At 34.9% G+C, this 27,473-nt stretch overlaps 1 protein-coding gene across 9 annotated transcripts in view; it reads right to left on the reverse strand.

Moving 5' to 3' along the window:
- Positions 1-27,473, reverse strand: part of LOC749983 (putative WAS protein family homolog 3) — a 498,033-nt gene that overhangs the window by 190,730 nt on the left and 279,830 nt on the right. For 5 of the 9 annotated variants that reach the window (XR_010156840.1, XR_010156844.1, XR_010156842.1 and 2 more), the window contains exon 14: positions 19,356-27,374. The gene's annotated coding sequence lies outside the window, so the exon portion shown is untranslated. Of the gene's footprint in view, positions 1-19,355; positions 27,375-27,473 lie in introns of those variants that run through there. The other 4 variants (XR_010156830.1, XR_010156829.1, XM_063810206.1 and 1 more) reach the window with 4 other exon arrangements.

Consider the following 27,473-nt stretch of genomic DNA (forward strand, 5'->3'; position numbering starts at 1 on the left):
AAAAGAATCAGAATTCAGTGAGCTTCCCATCTTTTGAGTTCTACAGACATTATGATCAATTGGCCTATAACAACGATTTTCAAAGGTCTAATCATTTCGTTCGGCACCAGAGCTGTTAACTATTACAACTACTCCCACTTTGCCTGTTGTGCTGCTACTAGCTTCCTGAAGTCAGGGAGCTTGTCCCAATGGATCATCTCCTTCCTGCATCGCTGGTTTACAAAGGACAGTCACTGAAGTGCACTGAAGGATGCTAATGTTCCTGACACCAGTGTATCTTTCAGTGTCTGGTGGATGAGAACAACCTCTAGGGATAAGGTCTGTAGCAGAAAGGAGGGATGGCAATAAATGACTGTCACACATAATAAATCTCTTCCAACATACTTACTTCTCTATGTCTTTAGATGCCTCCTTTCACAATACTAAGAATTTCTGGATCCTCCAAATCCTTTATCACAGTGTACCCCTGAGATAAGTTTCAGTTAGCCAGCAAAGCAAACAATCTGAAATATCTTCTAGCTCCCTGAGCTAGGAATTTAAATCCCATGGGATCCAGAATCTCAGGAAGAAGTGGTCAGGGTACAGCATTGAGACTAGACGCTAAAGAGGGCAGCAATTGATTCCATCATTGTTTTATAAAACATAGAGCATTAAATAATTTAACATATGTCTTAACCTAGACGGAAGGTCCAAAGAGTCAATTGTATTCCTTCATATAAACAATGAAAATATCCCTAACCCTAAGAGATACGGTTTGAGGCACAAAGAAAAATACGATAGAGATTATGTCTGCTTATTTTTCCCAGCACTTCCAAATATCACCTTTGAAATGAGAATCTGGGAGGAAAATCCCAATAACCAAAACAATTGTGAAATACATTATCTCTCTCTATATATTTGTCTGTTAGCAGGCAGCAGTAAGTCTGACAATTTTATAATTTTTATTTATTCAAAAATCTTTTTATAGAAAAGCATTGAAATTATAGACTTAAATGGGATACAAAAAGTCCATTCACTTATTCATTTTATTTTTATTTAACAAATGTTCATTATAGGCCTACTACGCACCAAACAGTACATTAACTCACAATGATCTATAGTCCTTATAGACACATTTGATAACACAGTCAATGCATAAATAATATAAAATTACAAATATAAAAGTAAAAATTGATTAGCATACAGACTAATAGAAGGAAGCCTAATTTAGGAGATACTCAAGAAAGCTTTCTCTGGGGAAATGTCATTTAATTTGAGAATTAAATGTTAGGATGAGTAAGGTTTAGCCAAGTCATGAGTTAGAGTTGTGGAAAGGGTAATTTGATTCTTTTTTAAAAAAAATTCTAGTTTTGCAAGCGCAGACAGACACAATGTTTTATCAGAGGTTTATTGTCTATAGTGAGAGAAAAGAATAAACAAAAGTGGAATTAGGTTGTTAAGGAGAAAGGAGATAAAACTGAGGTGTCATTTAAGTGACCATAATAATAAAAACATCATTCTCAAAACAACTGTTTATTTCATTTGAAAACTGTGTGTGTGCTACGGAAGACAGTGCAGAAAAATTTTGCCTGAACAAACAACATATCATATGAAATAAAAAAACAGTACCCATAACAGAAAAAAAAGGGCTTAATTTTGGTTCAGACCTCAGCAGCACCAACCTTTCTATTTCAGTATTCACTCAGTACATTGCATTATAAACAAAGGTGACATGTCCTCTTCTTACTTGTGATCTCTCTGCTATTTTCTGATGGATCAGATTCCTAGTAGTTTGTAGTAGTGTATCTTGCAAAAATAAAAGCATGGCAATAACACTTGCTATTCTAATAATTCTATAAACAGAATTGCTTAGAAAATTCATAATAAAATGCAAAACGAGTACTTTAATTCCATATTTCTACCTCACAAATATTAAATCTATGAGCATAGCCTTGACACCATAATCTATGCCCTGTGAAAATAAAGAGGTCATATGCCTTTCTTGCTAGTATATAGTTTTACTCAAATTGTGTAATAAAGAATTGTAGTGAGAAGTTTCAAGTTTTTAATTTTGAAGCATAAAGTGTATTATCATCAATCCTTTCTTGAATTTCCCTGCAGTTGGGAATGTATTATACGTATAAAGTGTACACCTAGCAATGCCTTGTTTAAACTTTACATAATAAATACCAATGTTATTTCAAATTTGATTTTTCATTTGCTTTAAATCTCCAGATATTATGTAACCATCAAATTTGTCGAGATTGAAAAGCTGTTTGTATAGCTAGATGCATGATTACACACATAAAACTGTAGAATTTATTCATGATGATCCTAAGTGATCATCTTTATAGCTCTGTTTGGTTACAATAAAATAGCCATTAAAAATTATACCTGAGGTGAGTAAAATGTTCAGGGTTTCCAAAAGCCTCTGCTCTTTTCTGAACAACTTTTGCTCCTTCCATAGAATTCAATAGTACATATGCAAATAAACCATTATGGCGTGCTGCTGCATTAGAAATTTATATACTACTATTTCCTTTCAATTCATGTAGTACTTATCTCCAAAAACTGGAACCATTAACTTTTTTTCTTTTAAAAAATCTTTTTTTTAATCATTAATTTGAGATCTTTCTAGCTTTTCAAGGTCAGTGTTTAGTGCTATAAACTTTCTTTCTAACACTGTTTTCACTGCATCCCAGTGATTTTGGTATGCTATGTCTCTGTTTTCATTTATTTCAATGAATTTTTTTTTTCTAAGTGCCTATCATGTATAGCAGATACAGTGCTAGCTGCAAAACCACTTAATTGCAACTTGACTCATACAGGACTCTTTCTAGAGAAAATTTACAAAGATTTAAACTGTTCTTGCTCTAGCCAGTGCAGCTAAGCATCAGAAACTTTATGATGGGACTCACTTGTGATCTTACTATCCCCCCATTCTACTTCTAAAATTATGATATTTTTGAGATCTAGTCTGTACCTTCTGTACAGTTTAAATACTAAGTAATTTAGTTTTCCCTGAGATTTCACCTTGGAAACTTTCCTACAATTCAGTTTCTTTATAACACTAAGCATTGCTTTACTCCCATTAGTCCTATCCTGGAAGCTTCCATCATGGTCAATGGTGTCATGGTAGAGGCATTTCCATTTGCCAGAATTTCTAAATTTCACTTGGCTGTGTGATTGGCTCTACATTATTGCCTCTGATCCTCTCCTATTGAACTTTAATTGTCTCATGTTTCATCTCCATTATGGTATTTCCATATCAAATATCCTAATTTTTATTGACATTAGTCTTCACATTCTATCTCTCACCCAACCTTCTGGCAACACTCTCTGCAGGTGATCTTTTTATCTCTCTATTCTATCTCTGATCATCTTTATCAAAAAAAATTCTTCCATTAGTTCTAAAGAGAAATGTGTTTATTTCTTTAGTACTAGTTAATAAAATACAGCTCTAACTTTGTGCATAATTTTCTTAAGGTACATATCAAATCTTATGAGATGTGGTCACAGCAATACATAAATAAGAATCGATAGGATTAATTAATAGAAATGGAGAAAAATACTGATAAAGAAGCATTGTTGTAAGTTGAATTGCATCTCCTCAAAAAAGATATGTTAAACTTCTAAACCCCAGTACCTTACAATATGACCTCATTTGGAAATAAGTCACTGCAGATGTAATTTGATAAGATGAGATCCCACTGAAATGCGGTAGGTCTGTAACCAAATATGACTGGTGTCTTATAAGAAGATGCCCGTGTGAAGACAGAGTCAGACAGGATGAACATCATTTAACAATGAAGTCAGGGATTGGGGTTGTGCACCTCTAGGCCAATGAATGCCAAAGACTGGCAGTAAAGCAACAGGAGCTAAGAAGACACAAGGATTCTCCTCCAAACTGTGAGATAATAAATTTCTGATGTTTTAAGCCACACAGTTTGTATACTTTTTTACGGTTGCCCTAGGAAACAAATACAGCCCTCAACTAGAGAAATTAGAAAAAAAAAATCCAAACGATATGGAAATAAATGAAAAAAATAAAGGTCATTAACTTTAAGATGAATATAAATGCAAGTCAACAAAGAGCATATTGATAATAAACATCAAAAATTGGTTCTGAAAGGGTAATACAGATGTGTACACTATTAGAAATTTAATCTAAAAACAGAAAATAAAGAATAATAGAAAAGGAAATAATATCAATTGCTAAGTAAGGACTTTTTTAATAAAGAAGGAAAATAATATGTAGCTTGGCAATTAGTATAATGAGGTCTACATGTAACATTTGGGGTCCGTTTCAGGTTTTTAAAAATTCTAGTTTGTATAATTTCCAAAATGCAATAAAGTGTATCTATGAGAAACATACAAAAATTAACACTTTATGTTCAACAACTATTAATAGAAATGTTTCCATTAAGTCAAGAATCAACCAATCCAAAACAATGAGAAAAGAATAAAATAAAGAAAAAGCTGTTTTTATTTGCAGAGATCATGATATCCTACATAAAAATCAACATACATCACTGTAAACTAAGTATTATTAAGAAGAAACTTTAGCAAGATTACTCAATATATCACGACAATGACATAATGCATTGCTAAACACTATCCATAAGCAATTAAAATGTAATGAATCCAAAATATCTCATTCACAAAGCAAATTTATAAAACACAAATAATCAAAATTATAATTGTATGACATAGCTAGTAATTTACTAAATATAATTGAAAAATGATAATATTTAATCTCAATTAATGGAAACCTCTACCAAGATACTGGATGGAAAAATAACATCAACCCTTGAACAGCACAAGTTTGATCTGTGCAGTTCCACTTATATGTAAGTTTTCTTCAACCTCTGCCACCCCTGAGGCAACAAGACCAACCACTCCTCTTCCTCCTTCTCCTCAACCTACTCAGCATGAAGACAACAAGGATGACCACCTTTGTGAAAATCCACTTGTAGATAATCAATAGAAAAGATATTTTCTCTTATGACTTTCTTGAAGTTTCTTTTCTCTTTCTTTGATGTAAGAATACAATATATAATACATATATGAAATAGGTGTTCACCATCCACTATATCATTCCCAAAAGACCAAAATAGGCATTAATCAATTGTTTCTGTTATGAACTTCTGGTCAACAGTACGTTATTAGTAGTTAAGTTTTTGGGGAGTCAAAAGTTATATGCAGATTTTTGACCTAACAGGGGGTTGGTGTCCCTAATTCCCACATTGTTTAAAGATCAACTGTACATTTTTGAAGTGTCATATTTTCCTCATAAATTTCTAAATTCAGCAAAAATTCAAAAAAAGTATGAAATTTGACAACTAACTTAAGTTACTGGAAAGAGAGAAAGCATGGAGAATTAAGTTTATGTTCTGCTTTGTAACCTAACAAGTTACAAGCATTTTCAAGCACATGAAACTTTCAAGCACATGAAAAAATCTGCTACATTAACTCACGGCTGGTGAGGGTCTAAATTTACAGTCTTTTTGGAAGGAACAACAATATTCATTTAAGTGTTACAATGTGTATACCATAGGAATTAACAGTTCATTTTATTTTGGCAAGTCTAAGGAAATAAAAGAGAAACGTACAAGGGAGGTCACTGCAATATTATATGTCTGAGTGAAAAACTGAAAATGATTGAACTATCCATCAATAGGAACTGGTTAAATAAACTTACATATAAACAAATACGCTTTAACAGTTAAAAGGAATGACATAGAATGATAAACACTGCTATTGTTTGAATACGTCATAAATTCATGTTAGACACTTAATTCCCAGTGCAACAGTATTGGGATGTGGTGCCTAACAAGAGGTGATTAGATCATGAAACCTCTACCCTCATGAACACATTAATGTTGTTATCACAGAGTGGATTTATTATCATGATAGTGGACTTATTCTAAAAGTGAATATAGCCCCCTCTTGATCTTGTTCTCTCTTGCCCTTCTGCCTTCTGCCATGGGATGATGTAACACAAAGGCCCTCACCAGATGCCAGCACCATACTCTTTGACTGCCCAGCCTGCAGAACTGTAAGCCAAATAAACTTCTATTGTTTATAAATTACCCAGTCTCAGGTATTCTGTTATAACAGCACAACATGAACTAAGACAAGCACTAATATGAAAAGTATCTAAGACACTGTCAAGAGAAGTAAGCAAGCAGCACAATAAATATATTTTATTAGAACTATATTTTACATGAGGATGTTTTCGTGTCTATTCTTCTTATACTTAAGTGCACTAATGAAGGATTCAAATAATAATAGATTGCTCATAAAATTTTTCCATGTTGGAGGGTAAAAGGGTGGAGAGGAAGGAGTTGAAAAGTAATTTTCACCTTTTTCTCTGTATCCTTATTTATTTTTTAAAATTGTTTTATTAATGACATGAAATAACTTTAAGAGAAAGCAATAAGGCAGACTAGTGTTTTAAAGTTATATTTCTACCATGATGTATTCTTAATACTTCAATTCACATACTTAACCTCTTTATCAGCTTTAGAGATTTTTAACTTGTCAAAAGAATATAAAAACAACTTAGAAGAAATTGCTTTATTATTAGCGTGATCCTCCCTCACTTCTTGCCCACGAAAATTATTCCCTGTGCATTGAGTGTGCACAGGGCTGTGCGTGAGCACTCCACAGTTCATTTCTTTATTTAATGTCAACTTTCAGCCCTGAACACGCCTAAGTATAGGTATAAAGTAATAGAAAATAAACCCTAAGTGAAAGGCATTAGAAATTACAGATTTAGGATATTCTTTTCACCGAGAAATTGGCATTGTACATAACTAGCGGCTTTTCAGTTTCTGAAATATATTTGGCTTACCTGGATTTCAGTTCAATCAGTTATACCTGCCTAATATCCTTCATTTTCCTTATTGCAGAAATTGGTTGCTCAATAATGAGCAACAACTATGCACATGAAATTAAAGAAGTCATCACTTAGAGTTAGATAAATAGTAGAACTAATAAAACTAATGAAAAAAGATTCTTTTAAATCTGCTAGTGAATTACTTGATATGTCAAACTCAATTTTAAAGCCTAGCGAAAGTGAATTTGAAAAGCTGATCAAAGTCAGTCTGAAGTTGTTTAGCGTAACTGAAAGGAGAACATGCTATTTAAGAACATTCTTTAAAATTTGTTGGAAATTTAGATATAGTCTAAGAGTAACTCAGGGCTTCTTCGGTTGTATGCAATGGTAAACACTTTAGCTGGGAATAAGTACTTGTATTCCAAGCCACTTTCGTTCTACAAAATGGGTGAAGAAGAAACTCCAGTCACCCACCCCTTTCTGTCCCTCATCTTACATCCTGGCCAACTCTAGTCACCCCAAGTCCACTACATGTAATTTTATGCCCTCCCTCTTCTTTATGTCATTCCCATAGATTCAATTGATCCCTTCCCCCAAATAAGTTAAAGTCGTAACTTCCAGTACCTCATAATGTGATCTCATTTGGAAACAGTCTTTACATAGATGTTCATTAAGGTGAGATTATTAGGTTGGACTGTAATATGACTGCTGTCCTTATAAAAGGGAGAAATGTGGACACAAGGACAGAAACACACAGAGGAAAAACAATGTGAATACACACGGGGAGAAGACTGCAGCGATGCATCTACAAGCCAAGGATCACCAAGTGTTGCCAGCAAGACAGTAGCTAGAAAAGGCAAGTAATGATTTCCCCCTAGAGTTGCCAGAGGGAGCATGACCCTGCTGACATCTTGATTTAGGACTTCTAGCCTCCAGAACTGTGGTTCAGTAAATTTCTGTTGTTTTAACCCACCTCATTGTTGGTACTTTAAGGCAGCTCTAACAAACTAAGACATCCATATCCATGAGAAGTTCCAGACATCTCAGTCTTACCTAAGCCACTATCCTCTAATCCTCAGGAGACTCTTCACATCCATTATTCTGCCCCTCTATTCACCCCTCCCAAGCGCTGGAAGATTCCACTGTGCACTGTGGACTTATTGGTCCATTGTCAGCAAAATCTCTTTACCCTGAATCTCTTCTCCATACATTGAGTTGATTTTCTGGATCTAACAGAAACCAAGCTCTTCTGAGGACACTGCTTTCCTTACAACCCCTCCAATTTCCCTCTCACACTCCTTGTACTTACCTTTGAGTGTGTAGGTGAATGGTAAAACCACTATGCTCCTCATTGTCAGTCCCAGATTGTTTTCCCTCTTGCCTAACTAAAACTTCCATTAGGACTCTATGTCAATAGACTCTGTTACGTGACATGTACTGTCATGACTATTCATTTCTGCTGTTACCCACTCATTCTTAGGTCAATCCATCACTTTTCTGTGATTTGGCTCCTGACTCCCTGATTTCTATTTCTTCATTTCAAAAATGAAGAATATACATTCTCATGATCCTTCAATCAACATGGGTTCTCAGTTTCCTGAACTCCTCTATTCCAAAGGTATTTTATCAGTTTGTTTTTCTCAGTTTGTTTTCTGCAGTACACCAACTCCTACACCAGGCTCATCAACCCATGAATCCTCCCATCTTTATACTGTCTCTCATCCACATGTTGCCCCTCTGCCCTCTTTATATTTAAGACAAATTTCCATGAGGGCAAACTTATTATCACTACCTAGCATGCAACCTCAATTCTCCTGCCTCTTTCTCACTACCATATTCACTTGGAGAAAAAAACATAATCCTGATAAATTCCTATTCTTTGCCTACAGAGTCTGTACCTTTGCAGTTAAATGTGGCTGGAGAAAAACTAGAAACAATGTCTGTGGTTTCACTTTGAATTCATGACAATTAATTTCAAGGGGGCCTGTAATGCTTGCTTTTATGCAAGCATGGTATACTTCCTAGTCCAATCACTCCTCCTGTATTCTGTATTACAGTTTACACTTCTCTGATTTCTTCAAACCTTGATTATCTTTTTCCCCACCTTCCTTCTAAGCTGATAACCTCGATTTCTTCATTGAGAAAAATGAAGTGACCACAAGTAAAATTTCAAAGAATGCCACCACCACATATGCCCTCACTCCAAGTATCTGTATATACATCCCTGCCATCTGTTTCTGGGAATCAACTACATGTCTTCTGCCTAAAGTCAGCCCCTTCAGGGGTAACTGATCCTATTTCTTATTGCTTGCTTATACTACAGAATTTCTCCCTTCTCTCAGGTATAACCACACATTTTTTCCTTTCTCCCAAATCAGTCTTCTGTGTACATCAACTTGATGATATTTTCTATTATAAAAACACAATAAACCAAAATGTAAAAAAGCTCTTAACTCCACTTCTTGCCAGTCACTGTGCAATTTCTCTGTGCCCCTTTACAGAAAAATCCTCAAAATAGTATTCCATACTCACTGTCTCCTCTTTCCATTGTCTTCCCTCTCTTTCCATTCTCTTTAATTTCTCTGCAATCATTATGAATTGAATTGTGTCCTTCTACAAATCCATATGTTGAAGTCTTAACCCTCAGTATCTCAGAATGTGACCTTATTTGGAAACATGGCTGTTGAAGATGTAGTTACTTAAGATGAGGTTATCCTGGAGTAGAGTGAGTCCCTAATCCAATATGACTCTTGTTCTTATAAAAAGTGGAAATTTGGAGAGAGACGCACACACACACGCACACACACACACACACACACACACACACACACACACTCTTCAAGCACCTCGTCAAGATAAAAGTATATAGATCAGGGTACTGCTTCTACAAGTGACAGAGTACCAAAGATTGCGGAAAAACCATTAGGACTTCCATTAAGACCCTAAGTCAATAAACTCTGTTACATGACATGTACCATCATGACTACTCATTTCCCATGACTACTCATTTCTTCTGTTACCCACTCATTCTTAGGTCAATCCATCACTTTCGTATGATTTGGCTCCTAATTCCCTGCTTTATATTTCTTCATTTCTAAAATTAAATCCTTTCACTTTCATATACACCCGCATGATCCATCAATCAACTTGCATTCTCAGTTTCTTGAACTTCACTATTCCACAGATATTTTATCTTTGCCTTCATGTAGCAACTCACTTGCATAATCACCCTCTAGACCTAGTCATTACCAACAACATCCTTAGCTTCTCTGTTACCTTAATTGCAGGAACAGATTCTTCCTCATAGCCCTTGAAAGGAACCAACCCTGCTAACACCTTGATTTCCCATTTCTCACTTCCAGAGTTGTGAGGCAATCAACTTCTGTTGTTTATGCCACTTTGTTCATGTTTCTTGGCTAAAGCAGTCTTACCAAACCAATACGCTAATCAAGCATTTAGTCTACCACTTAAGTGCAACTGGTCTAACCTATGTTCCTATGATCTTCACATTGCTAAAGCCTAAGTAATTATCAGTCCAGATTTGTGCTTGATTGGTCAGCATCATTTGACTGTCTTCATGTGACTTCTCAGGTACAACACCTGCCAAATTTTGCTTCTGTCACTCTGAGAGGTCCCTCTCGGTCTCCTTTACCTGGTTCTATTTCTCCACCTCTTAACTTAGGAGGGCTTTCAGGGCTGAATTTCTGGCCCTCTTCATTACTTAAATGTACTCACCTATGATGTCATTGTAAATACCATCTATCTGCTGAGGCCTCTCAAATTTACATCCCCATCCTAAAACTATTCCCTGAAATTCAGACTTGTACACCTAAGCTCTCCTTAAAATTCTGCATTTGGATATTAACAGATGTCTCAACCCTAACATGTTCAAAATGTAACCTGTGATCTTCTCTCATGATTGTCCTCCCACAGTCTTTCCCTTCAGCTGATGATACTCTGTCCTGCCTGTTGTTTAGTCCAGAAACCTTGGTGAAATCTTCAACCCTTCTCTTTCTTTCACAAACCCTATGTAATCCTTCAGATGATCCAGTTGCAACTAGTTACCAAATATATCCATAATTCTCAACTTTCCCAACCTCCTCCACTACCACCCTTATCTGAGTCATCATGCCACATGACACTTCCCCTGAATTACTGCTGTAGTCCCCTGCATGCTCTCGGCATACATGACTGCCCTTTGTCTTAGTTCATTTGTGTTGCTATCACAAAATACCACAGAAGGGGTAATTTATATAGAACACAAATTTGTTTCAAATAATTCTGGAAGCTGAGAAGTCTAAGATCAAGGTGCGGGCATCTGGTGTATGGTGAATGCCTGCTTGATGTGGCCTCACATGGAAGAAAGTAGAAGGGCAAAAGGGGACAAACTCCTTCCATCAAGCCCTTTTATAACAGCATTAATCTATTCATGAGGGCAGAATCCTCATGACCTAAACACTTCCCAAAAGGCCTCACCTCCCAACACTGTTGCATTGGGGATTAAGTTTCCAACACATGAATTCGGGGGGACAGAATAAGAACATAGCATCCTCTATGGTCTATTCAAAGCACAGCAGCTAAGATGTCCTTCAGAAATGTAAATCAGACCATGGCTCCCCTCTGCTCAAAATCCTGCAGTGATTCCATATTTGCTTCATAGGAAAAGCCAAAGTCCTAAACATGTACACTAGGGCACTCAGCTTCCCATTAGTGTCCAACTACTTCCCTTGCCTCTTCTTCCCTGCCTTCTCCTCTAGCACAGGACATTCTTGCCACTCCACAAGTAAGACAGGCACTCAGTCACTTCAGGACCTTTGCACTGACTGCTCCTTCACCTTTTAATTCCCTTATCCAAGAAATCTACTTGGCTATCTCTTTCACCATTTTATATACCTTTGCCCAAATGTTACTTTCACATAGATTACTCAGAGCACTGCATTTAAAATAGAAATAGTTGGAGTGTAAATCAGTTCAACCACTGTAGAAGACAGTGTGGTGATTCCTCAAGGATCTGGAACCAGAAATACCATTTGACCCAGCAATCCCATTACTGGGTATATACCAAAAGGATTATAAATCATTCTACTCTAAAGACACATGCACACGTATGTTTATTGCGGCACTATTCACAACAGCAAAGACTTGGAACAAACCCAAATGCCCATCAATGAAAGACTGGATAAAGAAAACATGGCACATATTCACCATGGAATACTATGCAGCCAAAAAAAGGATGAGTTCATGTCCTTTGCAGGGACATGGATGAAGATGGAAACCATCATTCTCAGCAAACTAACACAGGAACAGAAAACCAAATGCCACATGTTCTCATTCATAAGTGGGAGGTAAACAATGAGAACACATGGACACAGGGAGGGGAACATCTTACACAGGGGCCTGTCGGGGTTGGGGGTTAGGGTAGGGATAGCGTTAGGAGAAGTACCTAATGTAGGCGATGGGTTGATGCGTGCAGCAAACCACCATGGCATGTGTATACCTATGTAACAAACCTGCACGTTCTACACAAGTATCCCAGAACTTAAAGTATAATAATAATAATAACAATAATAATAATAAACAGGAATCTCTACTCCATCCCAGCATGTCTGACTCTAACTTTGCCTTATTCTTTTCCATTCTAACAATTATATGATTTATTTATTTTCTTATTTAGTATTTCCTTTCTACCCAGTTTTCGCTAGAATGTAGGCTGAAACAAGTCAAGACTATTTATTATATTCACAGATGCAACCAAGACAGGTATGCTCAATAAACATTTGCTAGCTGATGAAAACAACCAGTCCACCTACCAACATGTCTTATTAATTCAAATAATTTATTCCAAATTTTCTTCAATGTTTAATGTACAAGGCATGCCATCTGTAAATAGCAGATTTGTTTTTCTAATATTTATATACTTTATCAATAGTCTTTATTTTTATACTCTAGGAAATCAACAGAATGTGACACCACAGGTTGATTAAGAATACCATTGTGGAAGACCGTGTGGCGATTCCCGAAGGATGTAAAACTAGAAATACCATTTGACCCAGCAATCCCATTACTGGGTATATACCAAAAGGATTATAAATCATTCTACTATAAAGACACACACTCACGTATGTTTATTGCAGCACTATTCACAATAGCAAAGACTTGGAACAAACCCAAATGTCCATCAATAATACACTGGATAAAGAAAATGTGACACATATACACCAGAGAACATTATGCAGCCATAAAAAAGGATGAGTGTATTCCTTTGCAGGGACATGGATGAAGCTGGAAACCATCATACTCAGCAAACTATCACAGGAACAGAAAACCAAACACTGCATGTTCTCACTCATAAGTGGGAGCCGAACAATGAGAACACATGGACACAGGGAGGGGAACATCACACACTGGGGAATATGGAGGGGTGGAGGGCTAGGGGAGGGATAGCATTAGGAGAAATACCTAATGTAGGTAATGGGTTGATGGGTGCAGGAAACCACTATGGCATGTGTATACCTATGCAACAAACCTGCACGTTCTGCACATGTAACCCATAACTTAAAGTATAATAAAAAATAAAAATAAAAAAATGAAATAAAACAAAAAGGAATACTAGTGCAGATACATGTTTTTGTATATAAAAGATCTTACAATATGCAATATAGGGGAAAATCTAGTTACCACGTATTAACATAAAGTAGGACAGTTTTTATTTTAAAAGTAATAGGTAAATATATACAGACACTCACAAATGTGTACATACACCCATATATAGCACGTACTGTGTCTGATACTCTCAGAATTACTCAAAGCATGTATTATTAAGCATACTTTCCAGATAAGAAATCTAAGTCCCAAGTTTGTACAGGGGGTATGTAGAAAAGTAAGAATTAAAATCCTATGTCTATCCTTCCAAAACTCCCTATGCTCTATTGCATTCGACACTGGAATTTGAAATGGATCATGAAAATTTTTCAATTCCCCAGTACACGACAGAATAAATCTGATCTTTTGGGTTTTTTATTGTAAATATAAAGTTCACTTAGCAATAATTCAACAGATGAATGCACATACTTCTTCTTGTGTCTAGGTAAATCCTCATTAATCCAAGTCAGAAGATTATTCCTGGGTTAAATCTGTGGAAAAACTCAGCAATTGGAAATATAGACTACTCAATCTTTAATTTGCAAGGGTTTTTGGTGACAGATTGAATTGATGAAGTCATGAAAGACACTCAAAAGAATGAGGATAATTGATTAGAACAACTTGATGGAAACTTGTTTTCAAGTTATCTACCAAAACATGCCTTTATATCCTTTTATAGTTAGAAAATTTAGATGAGCACAGCCTTCCAGAATAAAGACTGTATGTGTTTTCCAGACTTCCCTGTGATTCAGTGGGGGCCCTGTCACTAACTTCTGGCTAATGAGATAGAGTCTAAAATGAGCTCTGCAACTTCTGGAATGGGTTTTTTAAGAGAGTGCATATAACTTCTACCTTTCTGTCTTTCTTGCTGGAACCTGGATGCCTTTTGTTTTTTGTTTTTTTTTTTGTTTGTTTGTTTGTTTTTGTCCTAAAGAAACCATTTGGGACCCTGTGCAAATCTTGGCTCTCTGATCCTGAATAATTTATTCAGCTTCTCTGTGCTTCAGTTTCCAAATTTATAAAAGTAAATAATATAATGTATTTTCTGGGAATGCTAAGAGTTGAAAGTAACATGGAAAAATTTTAGCAAAGTAGCCAGTCCTCAGAAACATTTATTATTTTGATAGCCTGAAAGAGGGAGTAGAGGTAAATATCCTTTTCTATTCTTCATATTCTAAAAACACTCATATGGAATTTTATGATATACTAATAGATACTTAAAATGTGAAAAGGAGGAGGTCTGATTTCTCTACCCCCGCAATATAAGTAAGGGACATTCATACACAAGACATTGATCAGACTCCAGAAAAAACAGGCCTCCACTGCATTCTCCCTAATATCTAACATTCATTTCTAAGGAGGGTTAATGCCTCTAACTAAACTCTTCCCATTGGCAGAAATTTCCTCTGAGCACAGAGTCTCAACAAGCATACACATTTTCAGCGTGAACTGTTTAACTGTAACAAGACCATCTTTATAATTCTGGAAAATGTTTAAGTTCCTACCACGCTAAGAAACATACGTATACATACACACACACACACACACACATAACTCATCTATGCACATGAATTATTAATGACATCTGACTTTTATTGGGCCATAAATAATCTCACCAAGAAGTAGTCAAACTCTTAACAGTGTATATGCTACTTATTTAATTTCTTGAATATAAATATTTCCAAATAATAGAAACCTTATTGAATGTATAGCTTTTGAGATTTATAACAAAAAAGAAACATTGATGTCAATGTTGCTTTACATTCATTATATTTAAATGACTGCTACTTTTACACTACCACACTTACTGTATGCTAAGTATTTTCAATTTCAAATACATAGTGAGAAACATTTCCCAGTGGGAATGCATTTCCACAGTTTTATATCAATTATACATAATTTTATTTCTTCCTGGATATGATATACTTTGTTTCATTTTTATAAGTAATTGTTATATACCCCAGACCAGTTATATATTCTTCTTAAGTAACAGGAAATGAGTTTATTCACAACTTGATGAATTACAGAATGCCTGTGCTTTTGTAAAAGTCTTAAAGAGCTTACTAATTCCAAGGTAATACTTCCTTTAAAACTCTAATTGGTACAACTATTAGATTAATACATGATTTTCCTAAATATTAACAGATTTGATCATCAGCTACTTGATCTGCCAAATTTACTCTAAGTTCTGCAGGCATTAAAAGATGGAAAAGGACACTGACAGTATCTGTACCCATCTCAAGTGATACCCTGCCAGTCTCAACTGACATTTATGGTAAGCCAAAGAAAAATATACATGTGTAGATATACTTCGAAGCCTTTAAATACTTAAATAAATAGGGTGAAAGTTTTTACATACTACCTCAAATTTTGCAGCAATTTTTCAAGAAAAAGAAGTGACCCCAAAACAACATTGCTCTAAAGTATTTATGTATAATTCTATAAACATAAAAGAATAAACAATAATAATAGTAATTGATATATTACTAGGTGGCCTGTCTCCGTAATACAAGATTCACATAATTTAGACATGTAATAACTCTAGGAAGAAAGTTCTGAGATTTTCCACAGAGCTAAGAAGTGGCAAAGCTGAGAGCTTTTTCTGACAGTGAAATATGTATTTTAGCAGCAATTGTATTCCCAAGAAGTTACACATTTGCAGCCTAGGAAACAAAGTTGATCATTTGTTTGCTTAGTTAATTTTATTTAAATTTCAGTACAGTACCGGGGTGGGGTGGGATGGAGTTTATTATGTTTTGCTTTAGATGCACAAGAGGATTAAAAATGACTTTATCTTTGAGAACCAGGCATTGTGTTAGGGGACAGAGATAGAGATGAAGACAATCATGTATTTTCTCATTATAAAATCCTCTTAGTTTTTTTTTGTGATCAAATTAATATAATTACAAAAGGAGTAATCTTAAAGAGACTGTGACTATGTGAGGATTATTTGGATAAGATGTAGTTTCAAGAGAATAAAATTTCAAGCTAAATTACAGGATTTAAGTTAATGTATGACATTTTAAGTAAAGTTTTAACTATTTAAATTTGAATATCTAAAACCTTAATGCCATCACATTATTATAACCTGAATCTCATTAGCTATTTTTAAATAAAATGATTACTGTCCTTTAAAATTGTTTTTAATTTTCTTCAACGAAATAAGACGCATTTTGATTTAAATGTCTTGGTACATACTCAAATATTTATATGACATTCACATTATATAAAAAAATTGAAAAAATAAAAGTATACAGTAAAAACAGAAAGCTAAAGTAGACTCAGAAAGTAATGAACTTCTGTTTCATGAACTTTTCCATTGTTGAAAAGAATTGCTATTTCTTTGCTGAGAGGTAGTATACAAACCTTATGTTACCATAAATGTAACATTGTAAGTTACCTCAGTAAGTGACCCTCAGGAAGACTATCAATTTACAGTATTATTATATCTGAGATAGTTAAGTCTGTGACAGCCACAAAATTATTTCTAGCAGTAAACAAATTAAACTTGTATTTTTAAACTATCACAAAGCTGGAAAATATCTAAATACAAGCACTTTTTATACCAGTTACTGGATTTCTTTACTACTGAAAATAATAAAGCATATTGTAGAAAATCTAGAAAATGCAGCAAAATGTCAAAATAAAATTATTAAACATCTATAATTCCCTGACCTACAGATACACTTTTTGGTATTTTGGTGAAATAGAACATTGCAAAGTGGACCATGTATATTTTAAACTTGTTTATACATATTTTCTCATGAGCATTTCCTCAAGGAAGTCGATTTACCTTAATATTTTATCTTAATAAGTTGTAAATTTAAATTTCTCAATGTTTGTAATTTAAAATATACATTAAATAAACCTCAGGTCATTTCCATTACTCTGTTCTGTGTCTATATATTTTATTAATTTATGTTACAGGAATTACAAAGTCATTATCTTGATATTAATTCTCCAAATGACAAAAATTTATTATAATCATTACATGACATTACATGTGCATAATTATTCAAATACACATGATTTTTAATTTTTATTTGGGAGGTAAATCCTGAAAATGACTTTATAACACCACATATCCAGTAGAAATTTCATGGATAATGCTATATATATGCACAATTATATCACTTAGATATAATTTTTTATTTTATAATCCTACTTCCTTGTTCATCCTACTTTTGTTAGGAGTTGTATGTATTAATATGTGCAATAATAATTTATGTGTAAGCTTTAACTGACTTAGGAGACAATTTTGTTATCCCCTACATCCTTAAATATTCCAACCCAGCCAAACAACAGTGATTATTCTCGCAAATGAACACAACATCATGCTCTAAAGTCAACATAGCAACATAAATAACCTGAAAATGTTCCCACAGTAAATACCTTAAAATCAAAGTGATAATATAACAAACGATCTTTTCTCAATGCACAACTGAACTCTCTGGAAAATAAGGGAAGCCACCTGACTCTCAAATCAAGAGGAGACTAACAGAATAGAGTGAGAAGCATGTAGCTGGATTCTCTGGGAAGTAAGAGTCTTAGTTGAGATTTTTGGCATAAAGTCAGGTCCTTTGACCCTGGGTTGGGAGGCGGGTCGGAGGAGGTAAGGTAGAGAGAAGAATCTCCTGAAAATGAAAGCCGCTTGTGCTTTCTGAGAGCCCCAGGTGAGAGAGGAACACAAAAACTGACTCCTTTTAACTGAAGTAAAAATTTATCTGCTATAGTGGGAACATTCTCTAACAGATCTTGGTGCATTCCCATACATAACCTCCCCAGGTATAAAGCTACGGAAACAACAACAACAACAACAACAACAAACCCTTAAACTCCAAGCTAATATATACATGAAGAAACACGGTAGGTAAAACAGTCTGCAGAAGTAACAACAAAATTAGCTATTTGAGTACTTCGGTTAATGGAATCTTAATAGACATTTTTTAATAAAAATATAAAAGGAATAATATGAAAAAAGTCAGGTAACTTTGAAAGAAAAAATTCAATTTTGGAAATATAATATCCAGTAAGTTATTATGAAAGGATACTAAAAACAGTTGAAGAAGGAATTCATGCATTCAAAGGTGAATCTGAAGAAACCACAAAGAAAGCAGTAAAGGGAGATAAAGATACGGGAAATGGGGCCTGGGCGCGGTGGCTCACGCCTGTAATCCCAGCACTTTGGAAGGCCAAGGCGGGCGGATCACAAAATCAGGAGTTCCAGACCAGCCTGGCCAATATGGCGAAACCCCGTCTCTACTAAAAACACAAAAAATTAGCCGGGCGTGGCGGCGTGCGCCTGTAGTCTCAGCTACTCAGAGGCTGCGGCAGGAGAATCACTTCAACCCGGGAGGCGGAAGTTGCAGTGAGCCAAGACCGCGCCACTGCACTCCAGCCTGGGCGACAGAGCAAGACCGGAGGAAAGGAGGAAAGGCGGAAGGGAGGAAGGGAGGAAGGGAGGAAGGGAGGAAGGGAGGAAGGGACGGAGGGAAGAGACGGGGGAAGAGAGGGAGGAAGGGAAGGGAGGGGGGAAGGGAGGGGGGAAGGGAGGGGGGAAGGGAGGGGGGAAGGGAGGGGGGAAGGGAGGGGGGAAGGGAGGGGGGAAGGGGGGAAGGGAGGGGGGAAGGGAGGGGGGAAGGGGGGAAGGGAGGAAGGAAAGAAGGGAAATGCTGACGTCTGAGAGAAAAGCATGAGAGAAAGTGTGATAACATCATACCAATATCTAATTAGAATTCTAAAAGTAAAGGAAGAGAATAGCAGAGAGGCGATGTATTAGTCCATTCTTACACTGCTATTAAGAAATACCCAAGACTCGGTAATTTATTTAAAAAAAAAAAAAAGAGGTTTAACTGACTCACCGTTCGGCATGGCTGAGGTTTAACTGACTCACCGTTCGGCATGGCTGGGGAGGCCTCAGGAACTTAAAATCATGGCGGAAAGCCTCTCTTCACAGGGTGGCAGGAGAAAGAAAGAGCGGAGAGGATGGGGAAGCCCCTTATAAAACCATCACATCTCGTGAGAACTCACTCACTATTACAAGAACAGCTTAGGGAAAAACGCCCCCATGATCCAATTATCTCCACCTGATCTTACTCTTGCCATGTGGGAATTATTACAATTCAAGCTGAAATTTGGGTGGGGATGCAGAGCCAAACTATATCAGATAATATTTGAAGAGGTTAATTTTCCATGACATAAATTTTCCAAGACATAAATCTTCATATTCAAAAAGCACAGTATTTCCTTAACATGATAAAAAGAAATCTCACGTGGATGCATGTATTAAACTACAGAACTTCAAAAACAAGAGAATCTATTTGAAACAAGCTTAGAGAAAAGACATTAGCAACATAGAAATGACAGTGATGCTAACAAGTAGACTGGTCGATGGCTTAAAAAAGAAGCCAAAAGACATTTGAGAAATGTCTTCTGGTGTTGAGAGGAAACACCTGGTTTCCTCTGGCATTCTAACAGCAGCTAAGACACTATTCAAGAGTTAGGAAAAAATACAGGTGTTTTGATGAGAAGACCGAAAGTTATTAGCACTAATATTTCCTTGAAAAGACTTTCTTCAAGAATAAGGATATTTAACCCTAAAGGAAAGGAGTATGAAAAATATAAACCATGGTTAAAACTAAACCAGCACTGATTGTATGAAACAATTTAAAAAGGGACTATCTTTAGTCGTTTTACAAAAGTTAGAACTTTAATAATGGAGCCAGAAATTAAGAATAAGAGAGGAAATATGAACAGATTTAAAGCTACCTAAGATCTTAGGAAGGAGGTTAGAGATACTGAGTAGTTAAATGGGGATATTATGAATTTAAGAATTTAAAAATAAAGGGAAATATAAGACAAAACAGCAAAATATTTTGAAAGTGTTATTTAATAAAAATAGAGAAAACATCATCAAATAATTTGGAATAAAATGGACATAATTACTAATTGTTGATACATTCGTTTTTAAAAATTACATTGCAATAACATTAATAACTAAGTTTTATATGGCCCTTATGATGTTCCAAACATTTTTCTAAGCATGACACATATATTACTTCATTTAGTAGTTAATCATTAAAGACAGTATGTATTGTGTTACACCATTAAATTAGAAAAATATTTATTTCACTCTTTTCTAGAAAGATACAAGTTAGTAAAACAATGTCAAGAAATAAAAACAACCTGAATAAATCCATATATGTTAAATACATTTAGTTTTGAGAGGCTGAGAGTGGAAGAAGATAATCTTCTTGCAGGATGGTTAAAGACGATATCTGGAGAAAAATAAGGTACTTCTGTTTCATACCCTTAATAAATTCCTGTTTAATAAATTAGGGTCTGCATGTGTATACAGTCAAGCATAGCTGGAAATTATAAATCCAAATACAGAATAATGACTAACTATTTAAAGGGACGGAATAAGGGCTGCCTTAGGCTGTGAAGGATGTGTTCTGCATCGTCCGCGAGCATGATTTCCCTTAGAGTTCAGGGTATGTGAGCACTGCACACACAATCTGAAATATCAGACACAAAGGCCCCAGAGAGCAAAACCGTGATGTTTTATTCCAAAAATATGCATAATTTGAAATAAATGGAGATGAATTTTAACTTCAGCACATGGGTGTTGAATATAAAATTCTCTATTTATTTTACATGCTTGATATACTATATGAATTTTAAATATAAAACAATATACAGATGCAGTGTCTTTGACACAAAGATGATGTACCCACTACCGATGTTAGAAGTGTGACTTTTCATTTTTAAAGATGTGACACTCTTAATCAAGAACTTCTAAAATGTAAATAACACTGAAATGCTCTATTAATGAAGCAAATAAATAAGAGTTCCTTCTTAAGCCTTTATTTAAGCTATTAATTTTATTATTCCACTATAAACAGTACCCTTAAGTTTCCCTGTAGTTAAATTCAAAGGATTGACTATTTGATCTTTCACATACTATTTAAAATAAACTTTGTATAGTTTTATGATTTGCAGTTCTAAACTTCTGACTTCACTTGAGCTATATAAATATAGGATTCATTTCTTAAGCAAGAGTCTTAAATTATATTAGCATTATATGTTACTAAGCAAATTAACCAGGTATATCAATTCCTTTTGTAAACATCTTACCAATAAAACAAATAGAAATTTGATAATTCATTTTGGGAATATATTCTAATCAATATTCTTATCATATTCTGAGAACTCAGCATGACACTTTCGATTACAAATCTTATAGTTCTAACTGATATATTTTCTATTAGGTCATTCTGTTTAACCTCAAATGCCATTAAGTTCCTTTGTAAAGAGGAATAAAAGTTATTTTATTTTAAAGTGAACTGAAAACTGATGGAAAAAGTTGTTCTTTTATCAAACTATAATCTATTGTTTCAGCTACAGAGAAATTATACACAGAAAAGGGTATAAAGAACTCCATAAATTATTATGACAAAAAGAAATGCCAAAGCAATAGCTTTAAAAGTGTTTTTTTCTATGCCCTGGCAAGCAGTAAATTGATAAAACTAATAAAAATTGAAAGTGAGACAGAAAAAAGTGTCCAATAGTGTAGGAATTCTGAATTTCCTCTATTTTATATCTGAAGTATCAAAAATGCATCATTTGCAACTAATAACTCTAGTATAATTAAGAAAATATTAAGAAATATAATTAATAAAATTAGGTAAAGGAAACTATGAATTATACTAATTTCATCAATGATCATGATAGGAAATTTATAAATATTACATTAAAATATGGAAGTTAAGTATTATATGAACATAAGCAAAAAAGTTTAGCTTAAAAGGGAAGTTCTAAAAAATATTACAATTCTCCCTAATTATTAAAAGAAATAAATTAAAAAGACACAAAGGAAATAAAATAAATCATATAACTATTAAAGAGTGAAAACAACACAAACGGATGCCAAAAGAAAGACTAAATTTGATAATTATTGTAAATTGGCTAAATTTGCCCACTAAAAGATAAATATAATTAAATTGAATGCCAAAGCAAAACCCAATACTTTCATGTAAATAAAATAAAGTAGTTCCAAAGGCAGGAATAGAAAGGAGGGTATAATATAAACAAAAATACCACAAAATAATAATACAAGTAACTAAAATACTAATACAAACAAAATGAAAGCAGGGGTCACATTCTAAATAAAAAACAAATTGAGTGCCTGCTTGTGAAGTGTGACAGAATTGGCACTTTGTTATGATGATACAATAGTTATTAATATCTATGCTCCAATAACTGAGCATAAATTGTCATAAACCAAAACAACATGTAAATCAGTTCCTACAAATAAAAAAAGAGAGACAAATATTCTGAAGATGTACACAACACACAAAAAGGAAATATAAGTAGTTTTTAAATATAAATCTTTCAAAATTTTAAATACCCATACAATTTGACTCAGAAATTTCATTTCCAGAAGTGTATCATACTAACATGCTTGTATTTGTTCACAAAGGACATTCACTGCAGCATTGTTATAGTGGCAAACAGTTAGAGACAATCTAGTGCAGGATTAGATAAGTAAAATTTGGAATTTTCATATAATGTGACATTATTAAGCTTTAAAATAAGAGTTGCATATACTAACAAATAACAAGCTCTAGAAGGTGGGGGAGGTAGTCAGGCAGATAGATAGATAGATAGATAGATAGATAGATAGATAGAAAAAGATAGATGATAGATAAAGATATGATAGATATAGATAGATAGATGATAGAAAAAAGATGTTAGATTGATAAATAAAGATAGATGATAGATGATAGATAGGAGATAGATAGTGGACATAGATGATAGATAATAGATGATATATAATAGCTAGATGATATAGATGATAGATAATAGCTAGCTAGCTAGTTTTTAAATAAAAATGCAAGATGCGGATGATAAACTCATGCTTAATATATTTTATTTTCTGGGCACATAGAAGGCTATGATTTTCAGGAAGGCCATATTACCCAGCCTTTTTCCTGCAGCAGCATCATGTGACCAGTTATAGCCGAAAGGTTGTGAGCAAAAGAGACTTATGCTCCTTAATTGCTTCTGATTGACTTAACTGAAGCATTTAATTGCTCCTGAATGACACCCTCTCCCACTCTTTTGCTCTGCAGGGGAGGAGGGAGACAAAAAGAAAGTTGGAGACTGGCAACCCAGCTCCCTGAGTGACAGAATAGAGCAGACCACTGGGGTACTCTCACTCCTGGCTGTCAACCCAGGCTGGTTATAAACTGCAATCAAGAAATAACTGTTTGACATTGACATTCCAGGATTAATTCCTTAATGCAGCTTACTCTAGAGTATCTTACTATGGTACAGAACAATATATGAAGTGCAATCGTTTGTATAACAGAGGAATAAGTTTTATAAACATATATGTACGTTTTTATAAACATGTATATATGTTTTTATAAACATATATGTATGACCTGAGAAAAGTGTCAACAGTGGCAATAGAAAGGGAAACAGAAAGCTAGAAAACAGAGGACACAAGAGTCCATACATGAATTCTTTCTGTTTCAATTATTTTTAACAATGTCATATATATGTGTATTATATATGTTTCTTGCATGTATATATATATATGCACTACACACACGTGCACTCGCGCGCGCACACACACACACACGTTTCTTCCCAAAAGAGAAAAAGCAGGAGAATCTATTAATCTGTTTACTGGATAAAATTAGTATGAATTATAAAAGAGCAATGTATCTGTGTCTGCGTGTGGTTCACCCAAGTGCTGAATGTAAAATTACTACTAAGGACTACGCTATTGATATTCAAACTGGGGAGAAGTTTGAGGTTTCACAGGATGCATCACAGTTTCCTGGTTTGTATCCAATGACAGGAAACTTTCATGTGACACTGCAGCCATTAGAGAATTTTTTGATCAAAATTATTGTCAAGCCTTTTTCATAGCCAGAGAATCCAAAATATTGGCTCTTGGAAACAATACATGAAAAGTAAATATAGGCTTGTAATATTAAAGCAAAAATGATGGAGAAGGTATAGCAAAGAGTAAGTCCGTAAGTATTGAGCTCACAGCTATTTATTATTTTACTGATTATATTAGGAATACAAACATCCTTAACATGACCAAGAGTTGACATCACAGAGAATTACAGGCAAAAATGAAAAATCAAAACAGTAATACAAAAAGTAATCAATCCTGGTGAAGAAAATGAGAGTTGAGAATTAACATTGTGCAATCAATGAAGATCAGGAAAATCTGACAAATATGAAAAGATAAATGTAGAGAAAGCCAGAACAAAGACAGGTTTTCTTCATAAAAATATCACTACCTGAAATGTAATTATACAACTATTTGTGTGTGTATACATACATATGTATTTACACATTACCTCAATGAAATATAAGGTCCAAAACTTCAGGACTGGAGTTTGTAATTTTCCTAGAACAGCATCTGACACATAAAAGCCACTGAATTAAAATTTTCAGATTAAATAAACAAAACATCATTATCTTAATGGTTTTCTCCAGTTACTTGGTAAATGAATTAGAAGCTTAAAATAGACCCACTCGACTACTGAGCAATTAAACTTACTGATTGTACATAAATGCCCATAAGTGCAAAATATTATAGATTATATTAAAATTATATAAAAATATATATGTATATATATGCATACACATATGTATATGTATGAGTGTGTGTGTGTGCATATATGTGACTTCCTAGGAAAAGTTTTATATTCCATTTCTCAATAGTAATCAGGTCACTGATTCATTCTTCAGTGGTTTGAATCATCTCAGTATGTTTTCTAGTTATTTGATTTATTAATTCTGTAATTTATAGAACTTTATAGGATTTGAATGGACCACTTCTGAGCATGAGAATTAACGTTGTGGGTTCCCAAAGGGATACAAACAGATTTTAAGAATTTGACATATGCTCTAATACATCCAAGAGGAGACTAAAGTCATGACTTGGCCAAGGTAAAAGATAGGTCCAATAATTGTTTCTTTAATTTTGTGTAGAATTTGAAAAATTAGAAAGATGAAGACACGCTGAGATCCTAAGAAAATGAAAGATCCTAAGTTATGAGAAAGACTCCCAGTTGAACTTGAGATGTTACCTATATGATAAATTACTACCTTACCCAAATATATACATAACTAATATAAATATGTCTAAAAATATTTGCAGTGAAAACCACTGGCTCCCTACCACTCACACTACGATAAAAACCACCATTTTATAAGTTCTGTTTATGCTCACAAATTTTTTTCATGCTTCTTTCTTACATATGAAGGGATAGTCTATGATCACCTGATAGCTCAAGAATATCTTTATTACAAAACAAAGGCACAAAATGAACAAATAGTGAAAACAAACTGGAAGAAATGAAATCAATACAAGAAGAGAAAATGTAAACATTATTGAATTTAATATATTCATAGAAAAACATTTCCTCTCTAAGCTTATGCAGCCATGAAGTCAAGACAAGGTACAGAAAGCCATAGTTTGTAGTTTGTTACAAAGAATAATTAGAGGACCAAAAGCAGCATTCAGATATTTAAAATAAAATACCAATAAGCACACAAATAATGTAAGTTTGGGGCAATAAAACAAAAATTCTCATGAAGCTGAATTCATATACCCATATTTAGTTAAGAGAAGAGAGACAAATTCTGGATCCAAAAAGCAAGTGAAAATTAGACAAAGGGTGGGAAAAGAACCCTGTGGTGGTTCCCACCTCCTTTCCCTCTTCTTCAGCCTGTAGATACTGTAGAGTTTATTTATCTACAAGTTATAATACTCTAGTGTGTCAGCTATGATCTCCTCAGTTCCCAGAATTCAAAATTATTAGCTTTGGGTGACAACTTAGGGATAACTACACCCTCAAATTTTGGAAACTGAATGATTGATACGGGAGCTAAAAATTAGGCAGTTAGTGAGGGTAAGAGAGTCATCGGTAAGGTTTCCCTTTTAATAAAATGCAGCCCCCAAATCATTTCTTTTCTAACAAAGGGCAGCCTGAAAAATCAAGCTGCAGACATAGAAGAGCAAGCTAGAAGCTGGCACAGGTGAATGCCAACAGCTGTGCCAATAGAAAAGGGATACCTGGAAGTCAGATATGTTCAACATGGAGGCTCCTTCTTTCTTTTTCTTTGCTGCCACATGTGCAGTAAAGAAGCAGGCAACAAGCCAGGTGTGATAGCTCACGCCTGTAATCCCAGCACTTTGGGAGGCCGAGGCAGGCGGATCACCTGAGGTCAGCAGTTCGAGACCAGCCTGAACAATATGGAGAAAACCCTTCTCTACTGAAAACACAAAATTAGTCAGGCGGGGTGACACAGCCTGTAGTCCCAGCTACTCAGGAGGCTGAGGCAGGAGAATTGCTTGAACCCAGGAGGCTGAGGTTGCGATGATCACAGATTGTGCCATTGCACTCTGGCCTGGGCAACAAGAGGGCAACTCCGTCTCAAAAAAAAAAAAAAAAAAGCCGACATGGCCACTGGCCAAGGAAAGAACCCATCAGCATAATAAAAGATAAGGGTGGGGTGACCAGCTTCTTCTTGCATTATGTAAATGACATATTGGGTCCAACCAATCTTTTGGGCCCTATGTTAATCAGACACCACCTCCTCAAGCTTGTCTATAAAACCCCATGTATTTCACCAGGGAACCAGAAGACCCACTTGGGAGCCTCTCTCTCTCTCTGCAGGAGAGAGAGCTTTTCTCTTTTTCTCACCTATTAAATCTCCACTCTTAACGTCACTCCTTGTGGGTCCACATCTTTGATTTTCTTGGTGTGAGGCAAGAAACCTCAGTTATTACCCCAGATGAATGATGCCGCTTCATGAAGAGTGCCCTAAACAGCATGACAGCCAAAATTCCAAATGGTCCCCACTTCAAATGTGTCACCTAGGTTTGGTGAAGTGAAAGAAGGGGTAGTCAGTTTGGTCAAGTGTTTGCTGACTCATTCTGGTGGCTAAATATTTACAGTGTCAACTGTAGAAGATG

This window comes from Pan troglodytes, chromosome 4 (assembly GCF_028858775.2).
Source record: "Pan troglodytes isolate AG18354 chromosome 4, NHGRI_mPanTro3-v2.0_pri, whole genome shotgun sequence".
Classification (NCBI taxonomy): Eukaryota; Metazoa; Chordata; class Mammalia; order Primates; family Hominidae; genus Pan; species Pan troglodytes.